At 37.4% G+C, this 13,138-nt stretch overlaps 1 long non-coding RNA gene across 1 annotated transcript in view; it reads left to right on the top strand.

The window, feature by feature from the left end:
* The window catches only part of LOC120234394, a 73,756-nt gene extending 65,429 nt beyond the window's left edge, over window positions 1–8,327 (top strand). The window contains exon 3 of the long non-coding RNA XR_005529072.1: window positions 8,146–8,327. This is a non-coding gene — a long non-coding RNA (uncharacterized LOC120234394). The remainder of the gene's footprint in view (window positions 1–8,145) is intronic.
* The last annotated feature ends 4,811 nt before the right edge of the window (window positions 8,328–13,138 follow it).

The following is a 13,138-nucleotide window of genomic DNA, read 5'->3' as shown; positions in this document are numbered from 1 at the left end:
AGAACAATTTATAGAAGAGAAAATATAAATGGTTAATGTAGGTATAAAAGCTAATACTATCTTCCAGAGAAGCAAGTAAAAAGGAAGTACGCTATGTACCTATGTAATTAAAGCTTATTTTTAAAAAAGGGAAAAAAAGCACATGTTTGAGCTTTATATTTAAATCTTGTCACTTACTAATGATGTTTCTTTTGGACAAATTCTTCTTTTCTTTCCCCTAAATAAGTTGTACGTCATAGGGTCATTTTAAAGGTTAAGTAAGATTAGTACTCAGTATGTAACAATGATTGTTATGTAGTGTTACTTCTTAGAGTGCTAGGCATATGATATAAAGCCAGAAACACCCCAAAACTGGTGATTATCACTAGTATTAAGGACAGAGTCGTGAATAGCAGGTTGTTCTGTGATTCAGTGCAAACTTTCCTCTTCTTTTTTCCCCAGCTTCTACTATTTTATAGGGCAAGGGTGATGATGTTGCTAGTTTGAAGTAATTGGTCTACAATAACGTCTTGTTTCCCGAAGGCTACTTAGTTATCTCTTACAAGAGAGATTGATTGCACTGATGGTCCAAATACTGGTCTCCCTACATCCATACGCTTTATGATGTAAATTTGAAACTCCTCTCCCTAAGAGGTAGAGTCTGTTTCACTACCCCTTGAATATGAGATGACTGGCTGACTTGATTGGACAATAGAATGTAGGGGAAGTAACAGTTTACCAACTCCAAACCTACATTTTCTAGAGATCTCACGTGTTTCCACGTTCTCAAAACCTGGCTTCCACCATTCAGAACAAGCCCGGGCTGGCCTACCGTGAGGGACCATGTGGAGAAGAGCTGAGGCACTTCAGTTTCTAGCCAACTGATGCTTGATTTTGCAAAAGAGCCCCACATAGGTGAGCAGAGCTGGGCACCGAACCTGCAGCTGACTGACCAAAGACTAATTAGTGAGTCTCGCTTGAGACTAGAAGAATCACCTTGCTGCCATAGGTGCTGCAGCAGTACTAAACAGTTAGCTGTGCAGTGATAACAGATTAACTCATTTTGTCTATTCTGTGCACTGGATTTCACACATTTGCTTTCTCTTGAAAAAACATGTTTAGCTTCCCCATTTATCTCTTGTAATTCTTTTATTAACAGCAAATATTTAAGTGAGTACTTAAAATTCTAACAAAGTAGATTAAATGATATTCTCTAAATTTTGATAAAACTAGCATCATCGCTTTGGACTAACTTTTGGTTGGCCTTTTTGAGTTCACGAGAAAAGGTTTGTGCCTTTTGCTTGTGTGTTTTTGTTATTGTTGTTCAAGGGGAGTATATATTGTACAAATAATCAGGCCAAATATGCGTGAGATCTTAAAAAAAAGTGTCAACCTTTAAAAAACAAAAAGAAAATAAATAATCCGTTGACTTACTCTCTTTCCTTCTGGGATTGTTTTGTTTTCCACCTGGGATGTGCCGCACAATTTCGGTTGGAATTGGTTTTAGTTGTATTCCCATAACATTTAACTCTTAGACCAGTATGTGACTGAGCATCTTCCACTTTAATTGATCTAATTTGCACACATAATTCTGATGGAATTATTCATTGTAAAGTGCACCTCTGGGCCTTCCAGAATTCTGCCTTTTTTCTGTGAATCCATTGCATTAATTTACCTGCAAATTCTTCCTTTCTCTAGAGGCTTCTCTTGGTTATGTAAATACTTTTGTACAGATTTCCCATTACAAACTGTTCTGAAACACTGTTCTCTCATTTTCTTTTTTCCTGTTTAGATTTGGACACAGGCCTTGGAAGCTTCAAAGTTGCAGTTCCTAATGATCTTTTTTTCCCTGATAAATCAGAGAGATTTGGCATATATCTGATTCACTAATACCATGAATGTTATAACAGGCACTAAAATATTGATAAACAGTTCTAGCCCTCAAAGATTCTAATTTCACTTCCAAGACAATTTCATCTTTAGTTTTCAAGGTACATTAGTGAGAAAGATGTATGTTTTTCAAGGTAGTTTTACCCTGATTTATCTTACTATGAACTAGTTGTAGTCACAATTGAAGATTGTGAATATAGGAAAGAGTTGTGGTAGCAACATAATTTCATTATTTTAATTCTGTATGGATCAGTATCTCATCACTAATAGCTGTTCCTAAAATGTTTGAACTGTGACCTTACAGCAGCCTCGTAAATAGTCTAAAGTTTGTGGAGACCAAAAATGCATTCAGCCTATCAGTCATTATAGCTCACTTTACTACTGCATCATCCTGTAATTATTTGTTCCCACATTTCTGTCCCTCATAGACTGTATGTTCTCAGAGGACAGAGATTTTCCTGAAGTACAATAGATAATTCAATTAATATTTGAGGAAACAGGGAAGACACGAAGGGACCAAGGGGGAGGGAAATGCAGCACAGGTGCCCATATGTAACTGTGACTATAAGAAAACAATGAAAGAGTAATCATATTGCAGATACTGAAGCTGAACTTCAGGTCATAAGCTTATATAGATGAGCAGAGAAGACCAATCTTAGGAATAGCACACTGCAGACATCACTCTGAGTCCTGTGCTGTGAATTTTGTAGGCAGGCCGAAAGGAGGGGAGGGGTAAGTTGTCACATTTAACTGTGTCATAGCAATCGTATCCATACCCCAGGCTCCTTTTGACCCTGGATGTTAATGTGAACCCCACCTCTGGCTGGTGAGAAAAGAAGGGAGAAGATGGCTCAACTCTGTCCTCCCTTCCATCTTGCCCTGCTGCCTTCTTTCCTTCTTCACTCTTCTTTTCCTTCTTTCTTTCCTGCTTTTTTCTACTAAGATAAATGTCCTTGAAAAGTCTCAGGACTTATAGTTCTACCTTAAATGTTAAGTATACTAACCATATGCCTAAAAAACTGGTGTTTTGGTTCATATTAAAGAATTACCAAGATTTTTACATACAGCTCATGAGACTCGAATGCTTATGATCAATTGGTTTTAGCAGTTTCTCATCCATGAAGAAAGCATCATAAGGCATCATTTGCTTAGTAGGACGAACCTGTATGGAATTAATAGGAAACAGTGTAAATTGGTGAATTGTCCTCATAGCGCCTTCTGATCTATATTGGATTATATCTTGAAATATTAATATTCTGGCTGGCAATGCAGTGTGACTCATAGGCTGACTTGAATATGGATGAGTTTTATTAAGGAGCTGAGTGATTTGCAACAAATAAACAGCATCATAAATGTTAGTGCTTATTTCTGGGACAGATGTAATCAACAGGAAGAGATAAAGCCAATGTGTGCATTAGGAAGGAGGTAGTGTGAGGTATTGTTTGGTAGTGGCTATTTTTAATTTACTTGATGATATGACATCATACTCTAAAATCAGGACATCAGTGCAGATATCTAAAAGAAAATTTTCATGACCCCAACCTTTACTGTTTTGAACGTAAACTGCACGTTAAAATGCATTATCTTACTATCTGTCACAAAGAGAACTCATGATAATTCTTCCCATATGGTGCTGGGCATTTAATTCTCTTTAACAGAGCCACCTGAGTATGTATAAAGTCAGTGATGGAAATGGAAGCTATTTACTTTGATGGCATTACTCCTGAATCATTTATCACTGCCAGTACTCCCCAAAACTGCTGGGACCAGATCCTGTTGACAAGTTACTACGTTCTGAACCTGCTGCCTTATTTCTAGCATCCAATAAAAATGAACTCAGTGTCTGTAACTTTAATATTAGTTTTCTTCTCTGTTGGTAAATGGTTATCTTTAATGTTTACTATGTAGAATGATGATTGTAATAAGCCGGAGGCCCTTATCTTCTGCTCCGACCTTCTTATCATCCATATATCTTTGCTGCCCTTCAGCCCTGTTCCCCTACCTGGGGACCTAAAAATGCTCCAAGTGTACCTTTACTTTCTAAGTTGTTAACTTCCTTCCAACCTCTCCCTCACCTCAGACTGTTCTACCACCCCCTCCAGAAATCTAACCAGAGTCTAGGTCTGTCTTGATCACCTTTGTCTACAAGAGGGCTACCACAGCACAGAACTGAAGGGAATAAGAAGGCCAGCAGTCATAGTTCAATAGTTTAACATTGGAACGAGTGACTTAGACAGTGCTACCTCAGATTATAATGCCACTTCCAACCAAATGTGTTAGGAAATCTTAGTTTTGTCAAGCTGTTTTCTCTCTGCTCTCCTGTCTTCTCCTCTCTTCTATTTTTAATCTATAAAAGTTAGAGAAATTTTCCATAGGGGAAAAAAAGTATCTTTTGAGATCTCCTCTCCCTGTAGCATCAGGTTGTTTTCCCAGACTTAATATTCATAATTCTCTTAGCTCTGAATTGTCCCTGCCGATAATTAAAGTGCAGGCAATTGATAAGTTTCAAAAGTTGATCAGTTGCAGAAAATTTGCAAAAGGATTCTATCTCTGATAGCGAGAAACTTACAGAGTAATTATTATTGCCTATAATTTGGTAATATAAAATGTCTATTCAAGTCATTAATTCTGACACAATATTCTCAAATTGAGGAAATGTCTTCTTTTTGTTAAAGGTTAAAAAATGCTACCTAGTGGCATTCCAGGGTGTGTGAACTATATATTAGATATAAGCTATAATTTATTCCTTTATGGTCTGAAAAAAATTTTTTAAATAGGATTCTTCTGCATCTGTTGCACATTTTAATTACATACTAATCGAACCCAGTGGTTATTGAGTGTCACAGAAATATTTACTGTGTTCACCTGCTTGTGGGATTGCTGTGGGCAGTGAGCTGAGGATAAACCCTTAAGTCTGAGAGACAGAGAAGTAATTACGTGTTTGCCTCAAAAGTATATGGAATAAAAATGTGTGGACTTATTATACTGTCTCCAAGTAATTTTGTTTTCTGATTGATGGGTATATGATGAAAGAATTAAAATACAAGGTGGAACAGAAGAAAAGTATGTAGAAAATGCCATTTCTGCAGGCACACTACATTGTGTTGTAAGGAAAGGTGGGTCTGACCGGTAGTAACAGTCTTAAAAAACAAAATAATTAAACAAGTGGGACTCAGGCAGTGGCCTTCTTACACAGACTTGAGACTCTTTGGTTATATGGGATGATATAAGTAATGAGGATCACGATAATGCCAGCAGCCCCTTATTAAATGCTTATTCCAGGCCCTATTAACTCATATCATGTCAAAAATAACTCTGTTTGTAAGTTAGTATTCACCATTGTTTTTTTTTTTATCATCTCAATTTAACCAATGCAGAAATTGAGATCTATAGAGTTAATCCAGGCTCTTGGAGCTAGTATTTGAAATAGTCATTCTGACTTGCAACTCCCTGTTTTTCAACAGTGATACACTGCTTCTATAGCAAGAAATTGAGAGGAAGTAAAAAACAAACAAACAAACAAGAAAACCCTATTAACTCTATGGGCAAATCAGTTGCCTTATTTTTCTAATTAAAAATGGTATTCTTGATCTTGATCAGCCACTTCATCTTGAATGATTTACAGATGTTTGAAAAACATTTACCACCATTATGCCTAATCTGAAAGATGTCCCATAACCAGTAAAGGATATTCCAAAGGAACAGCCCCCAAGGTGTTCTGAGCGTTTATAGACACCAGGGCATCCCAAAGGTGATAGTCTTGAGGATGAATATTTTGGATTTTTGGTTTACATCTAGTATATTGGTTTAAAAAATCAATCATATTGTGGGAGAGAGGGGAAGGGGGTTATGGGCATAAGGGAGGGCACTTGTTGGGATGAGCACTGGGTGTTATATGGAAACCAACTTGACAATAAACTATTTAAGAAAAAAAAATCAATCATATTGTCTTAATGTCATGACTTTTCGAGAAACTGTATAGGTACCAAGAAAAAGCTAGACAATATATTTAAAAGTAAACTATATACATTAAGTGTGAAAAGTGAAAGCTAAAAGAAGAAAATGTAGGTAACAGCTAGTAGAATAAAGCCTTTGAGGTCTTGGCTTAGAGAGTCAGTGCTTTGGAAGAAGATTTGAAAAAAAAACACCCAGAAGCATATGGAGGTTGAGAATTGATAAGTTGTATTACATTAATGTTAATTAAATGTTATAGGGACATCCTGGTTAAAGTTAGCAGACAAGTGAAGTGACAGGCTAACAGAAGATATTCTCAATGTCTAAAACTTACAAGATTTCATTTTTAAAATATGTGAGAGATTTCTGCAAATCTTCTAGTAAAAGACAGTCAATCCAATAGAGATAAAGAGATAAAAGACATAAATAGGTACATTAAAGAAGGGAAAATGCAGGTAGTTAAAGTGTGTGTATGTGTGTGTGTATATATGTGTGTGTATATATAAATGTGTGTGTGTGTGTGTGTGTGTATGAAGAAATTTCCTAGCTCTTAATAGAAATTTAAAATGTCATGACTTACTCTTCCATGACCATCAAACCTGGAGAGTTTGAAAATACAGCCAATGCTTTAGACAAGGATATATGGGGAAGCAAGGATCCTTACCTGAGGTTGGAAGAATAAACTGGCACAAACATTCTGGAAAGCAATCCAGATATACTAATCTCCATCAATCAACCATTGCTACATTGTAATCCACTTCAAAACCTGGGGACCTTCAACAACAGACATTTATTCTTTATGTGATGGAGTGTCTGCTGGAGCGGCTCTGCTGATCTCCACTGGGTTCTTGTGAGTCTGCTAGTGAGTCAAATTACCGGGCGGGCTGTCTGAAGCTGAGGATTCTCTAGTCTCGGTTCTCAATATGGGTTGAGCTGAGTTCTTCCCCAAATTTCTTTCATCTTTCTTGGACCATCAGGCTAGCTGGGGCTTGTTTTCATCATGGCCATAGTAGAGGCACAAAAGGGCAAGTGGAAGCTTTTAAGGAGTCTTCATGCCTAGGTTTGAACTAGAACTAGCACATTGTCACTTCTGCCCACAGTCTCCTGACCAAGGCAAGCATATAGTACTAGGTGCATTCCACTTTAGGTGGGAGGAACTGTTAAGTTGTAAGAAAGTGAGTGTGGATACAGGGAGGAGAAAAGAATTCGGGCCTATGGGCCAAAAATTCCATTTACCACAGTGCCTTATGACTTAGCTGCCCTGTTTCTTGATGTATATTTCAGAGAAACTCCCTCCACATGTCTACAAGGAAATAAGTATAAAAAAACAAAAAACTTTGCAACACTGTTTAAGATAGTAAAGGTGAGCGTCTTAGGAAACCCTCACTGAAGAAGGAGTGAATAAGTAAAATATGTCATGCACCTTCAAAGGAATATAATACAACAGTCAGAAGTAATTAATTAGATTTAAATATAGCAGCGTGGACCGATCTCAGTACCTTAATGTTGACTTTAAAAAGCAATAAATAGTATGAAAGTGGTATAATATCAGTTATGTAACCTCCATCCACATAATAACACTATATATTTTATTTTAAAACTTTATTTATTTATTTTGGGAGAAAGAGTGGGAGAGGGACAGAGAGAGAGAGAGAGAGAGAGAGAGTGAATCCCAGGCAGGCATCGCTCCATCAGCACAGAGCCCAGAGTGGGGCTCAAACTCATAAACTGCGAGATCGTGACCTGAGCTGAGATCAAGAGTTGGACGCCTAACTGACTGAGCCACCCAAGTACCCCAACACTGTATATTTTAAAGGTACACATATATCTGTTAAAGGACATGTGTTAAATAAATAAGACTGTGTACCAAAGAGAAAGCAAGGAATAGAATTGACTATGGGGAATTAAGGCAGAAGAAAAAAAACAGCAAAATAAAACAAAAATAGGGGTTTTGCAGTCAATTTTGTGAGAATTTAATCCAATCGATTTTGTGCCCCCTGTGATTTTTAAACATAAAGAATTTTGTAACAAAAGACCCTAAAGGAGAGACTAAAATGAGCATAGCACATTTGGAATATTCATAAAGAAAAAAAGTTTTAAGCAGAGTTCTGGAGTTACAGAAGTTTTGGTTTGAGAAAGGACGTTCTAGCGAGGAACGTGTCATGGTCAAGGCCGGAACAGGAGGTAGATGTGTGAAAATTGTGTGAGGCTTCTTCTGGCAGAAACTTAATGAAAGCTTGACAGGGTGTAACAATAGATGAAAGCATAAGGCAGAGTTTCTTGTAATCTGCCATTGGGACTTTTGTTTTGATCTTTTCATAGGTTTGGAGGTCTTTGAAAGCACCTGGAAACAATTAAGTGGAGCCTGATAAAAATGAGCCCTTTGGAAGAGAAGTCTCGAACACTTGTATGCTGTTCCACTGTCCTTCAGAAATCATAGCTGTCAGAGGTTCTACGACACTTTTTTGTTCTGAGACACTGATAATAAGAGAAATCTTCCAAGAGTATTAGGAATTATTCTCCCGCTGGCATATAAAATAACAACTAACCAACCACCACCACAACAAAAACAGAGCAAAACAAAACCTTTGCTGGTGTTGCAGGGAACAATAATCTGCTGTTCAGCCTACATGAGGAGAAATATCGAGGGGCAGGGACTGGAAATAGACCCTGCATGGCTCTCTATTTTATCATCTCAGATTCACCTAGCATCGCATCTAAAATTATTAACACCTTTTCTTTACAGCAAAACCTTCCTCAATTAGAAACATATTTTGGTTTAAAAACAAAGTGTACTTTTAGTCACTGTTTACTAGACTGTAAATTGGCAGGGAAAATTATGAAGGGTAATTTGACGATTTACATTGTTTTATTTATTTATTTATTTTTTAAATGTTTTATTCATTTCTAGGAGAGAGAGAGAGAGACAGCGTGAGCAGGGGAGGGTCAGAGAGAGAGGGAGTGACAGACTGAAACAGGCTCCAGGCTCTGAGCTGGCAGTCAGCACAGAGCCCGACGCGGGGCTCGAACCCACGAACCGCGAGATCATGACCTAAGCGAAAGTCGGACGCTTAACCGACTAAGCCACCCAGGCGCCCCGATTTACGTTGTTTTAAAACGTCAATATTTTTTAACTCAATAATTTAGCCCTCAAGAATTTTCTAATTCTGATTTCTAAAGAAATAATTACATATAAACAAAAACATTTATGCATAAAAATTAGTCATAATATGATTATAATAGCAAAAAATGAAAACTAGCTAAATGAACAAGAACAAAGTTTAAAGGAATTAGACACTTTTGTTTGATGGAATGGTACTGAGTCATGAAAAAATATCTTTAAAAATAGTAACATGGAAGAAACACTCCAAATATATTGGCATGTGAAAAAGCAAGATATAAGTATATTCCCAAATTGAGAAAAAAATATACTACAATATTTACAGTGTTTATCTCTGAATATGAGACCATATACAAAATAATTTCTTGTTTCTTTTCCAAATTCTCTTAAGCAATTATTTGCTACCCTTATAAGACAAAATAAAGAATACATATTATTTATAAAATCGTACTGGATGAATAAATAAGTTAAACATTGTTGAACCTGATAATTTAAATACTTCAAAATCATTCTCTTTTTAAAAATCTATGTTTGAGTTCCTCTAAGAAATCCTTAAGAATGGACAGTCTAGATATACATCCAGCCATATTTTGGAAATTTTCCAGGTACATATGCTACCTGGATACAGAGGATTTGAAAGGAAGTGGCCAAATTAGAAGTAAATTTTACATCCTCAAAGAACTGAAGAAAATTGAAAAGGCAACAAAAGCTATGCTTTTGCAAAGCATAGTCAAGTACCTTTTTCAAAAGGATATTTATTCTAGTTCTCACACCAGGCCTCTGGATGGATTCATATTCTAATTCACTGCCCACAGTATCCAGGGCACTTCTTAAGCACCAGGCGTGTGTTGTGGTGTTTTTAATAATAGATAGCAAAATGAAGAATAAGCTCGCACCGGAAATTAACAGGGGAATTTAAAGAAATAAATAAAAGCTATGAAGGTGATGACCATAACCTATTAAATGTTGGTCACCTCCTGTTTTCTTATCTTTCCCCCAAGTTTCTTTTTTTTTATTAACAAAGTATCCCCAACAACAGTTAATAGTACATTCAGCCATGTAACCACCTGCAGAATTTCTGATTAGCAGGGATCAGGGGACATTTTCGTTTGCAGGAACCAATCCTTTTATCTTCAAAATAGAAAAATGAGCCACAAAGTATGAGAGACCACAAACAGAGAGTGTTTTTCTTGCTGAAATGATAAGTAACAGCAGTCATCTACTGTGATGTCATCAGATAGGACTGTAAGGCTCAAAACCGCAGTTGGATCATTAAGGTGCTCACAAAGAAGTGAATTGCAATGCTGCCTATTCTTTTCCTTGCATTCAGTGTTTCCAAGGCCAAATGTGTACGTCCCTGGGTTCCTCAGAGTATCCAAAAGGGAAAGAATTTAGTCTCGTAGTTTGCTGCATCAACACTATATTCCAAATGCTTCCAAGACTGAGAACATGGCCTGTTCCCTTCTTAGGAAGTTTGCTTCAAAAGTGATCTCACATCAAAGTACCAACTGATCCAATCTGACAGATACTCCCTATTCCCAAACTAAAGGAAGGAGGTCTCTCCTCGCTCTTAGTTGGAAACTACTAGCTAGAAACCACATGAGGGTGATTAACTTGCTTCATATCTGTCAGAAGAAACTAAAAATAAAGTCATTCCTTATGATGGGAATATTTGAGTCGCATTTTCACACAACTTTCCCAAATTGCAAGACTTGCAGAAGTAACACCTACTCATTTACCAAGGACTCAGAGGCCTGGAATGCACAGTGACCCATTCAAAGTGGAAGCAGACATTTAGGCTGGTGTTTCAAGTAAGTACCAATTCAGACTAGAAGACATAAAATATTACATCATAGAAGCCATAAAAAGATCATATGGAAACTTAATAAATACAAAGTGGGTCAGGATTGACTCGGAGGTGTAAAAACTGAGAGTCAGCCATGATGTCTGAAATTTGTTTTTCTTTTTTAGTAAATGGGAGTGGAATCATTATGTTTGGGAGAGTACAGCTAATATCCTCTGAAATGCCATCTTCATTTTTTCCTCAACGTTGCCTTGGCATATGTTTAGCTTTTCTTATAGAGTTAAGTTTGAAGATCATCCAGTGTAGAAAAGCTGAAATGGATTAAGTTTTGACAAATAAGCAACTGGAGGAGGAAGAGAAGAATTGCCCTGAATAAGAAAAATAAGCAAAGACACAGGGGATAGAACAGGATCTGTTTTCTATTTGTAGTGGAAACAGATAAAGAAAAAAGAATTTAACTGGCAATCAGAAGGTTTAATTTAGATATCTTGAAGATTTTACAGGTTTGCTAGCTACTAATAATTGCTACTTTTTACTAAGAGATAAATTCTTTAGATGCATGATAGGTATGAAGTTTGGCATCACAATTCAGTGTGCGGAATATCTGATTTTCTTTATTGCTATAATTGTCAGATCTCTGATCTGAGCTCCAGCTTGCCTCATTTAGGTAAAGTCATTTCGGATTTTTTTTTCCTTTTTTTAATATGGTGATTTTTTGGTCTGTTCATACCTAGAGGCTCAGAAACCCTATAGTTCAATCTTCCTTCTAGGTTTTCTCTCTCTCTGGTCACCCAAAAGCTTACAGAGACAAGACCGGGTGCAGACTGTCATGCTCTGCACCCTTCCTCTGGTCCAAACAACTCCCCCTGTCCCCAGGGGCTGGCTTTGTCTTCAGCTTCCCAGGATTTCTCCCTGTCCTTCACTGAGCTTTCTACCTCACAGCATAGCGGCAGTGTCCCCTGATTCAGGAAACTGAACTGAAACACTCATCTGGTCCTGGAACATTTGCTGAACTGTTCTGAATTCATGCATTTAATTTTCATTCAAATCGCATCCATTCTTCAGGGCCCCCAATATTTCTTCCTGATCCCCTCATCAGAGGGACTTTTCTTTTTTGAATTCACAGTGTGCCCCTCTCCTATGGCCTCTGTCACCTTCTATTGGCACAAACGTTCAGCTGGCAAACACGAGTAGGTAGAGCCCTTGTTAACTGCTGGCCTCTGTGCGACTGGGAGGATGTCTGTTCGGATCGACTCTTGGCTGTGTCCTGCTGGTTTTTGTTTTGCTTCGTTTTTGCATTTTTAATTCCACCCCGGCCTTCTGCCCTGGGTTATAATACATTATATCTTTGCTTCTCTTTCCTACCATAAACTCCTTGAGGAAATAAATGTTTCAGTTTGGTAGTTCATTCAGTGTCTTGCACATAGTAGGCAATCAAAAATATTTATTAAATGAATCCTGAGCTAAAACTAGACTAGGCCACACAATTTTCTTTGGTGTAAGGATGAAAAAGCCAGAGGCATCCTTCATCGTTGGCATATAAATGCAGTTTACTTGCCAGCATTACTGTCTTCTGCCTACTCCCTAATGCCTACTCAAAGTCTCATAATTTTTAATTTGAGAAAAGAACCAGTGGGATACTTTGGTTTTAATTTGTGGAGAAAAAAATAAAATAAAATTATTCAAACTTTGTTCTTCTACCACTGACAGTTAATAATATCTACTGTCATCACACTGAGCATTTTTAAAAGGTATTTGAGAAATTTATCTTTTCCCTGATTTAACATTACATTTTAATTTCAATTCCCTCTCAGGAGGATTAAAACTCAGCAGCACTTTGTCACTTTTGTGACATTACTTTGAGATAAAAACAGAAATAGTAAATACAGCTTAAGAATACTTGCAGTGCCCAAGGACCAGATCCTGAGACTTTCATAAAGTCCCAGATTATTATACAGCATCGTTGTACAAAGACTTGGTTTTATTTTCAGAACTATTAAGTGAAAATACAAGAAAATAAAATAAGCCCCTCCCACCCTATTGTAGATACTGAAAGACAGTTTTTTTAACTTTATTTTTTAAAATTTATTTCTGAGAGAGAGAGACAGCATGAACAGGGGAGGGCCAGAGAGAGAGGGAGACACAGAATCCGAAACAGGCTCCAGGCTCTGAGCTGGCTGTCAGCACAGAGCCCGACCTGGGCTTGATCCCACAAACCGCGAGATCATGACCTGAGGCAAAGTCAGACACTTAACCGACTGAGCCACCCAGGTGCCCCTTAACTTTAGAACACTTACTTTGTGAGAATAGAAAACAGCACAAAAGTGTGGAGATGTAGATGTTGGTTGGAGGGTTTACCCACCTCCTATCTAAGAGACTGGTTTCTAGAA

This window comes from Hyaena hyaena, unplaced genomic scaffold, assembly GCF_003009895.1.
Source record: "Hyaena hyaena isolate Hyena2069 unplaced genomic scaffold, ASM300989v1 scaffold_109, whole genome shotgun sequence".
In the NCBI taxonomy this organism is placed as follows: Eukaryota; Metazoa; Chordata; class Mammalia; order Carnivora; family Hyaenidae; genus Hyaena; species Hyaena hyaena.
Note: the sequence above shows the minus strand (reverse complement) of the source record. Positions and strands in the feature narration are given on the sequence as shown.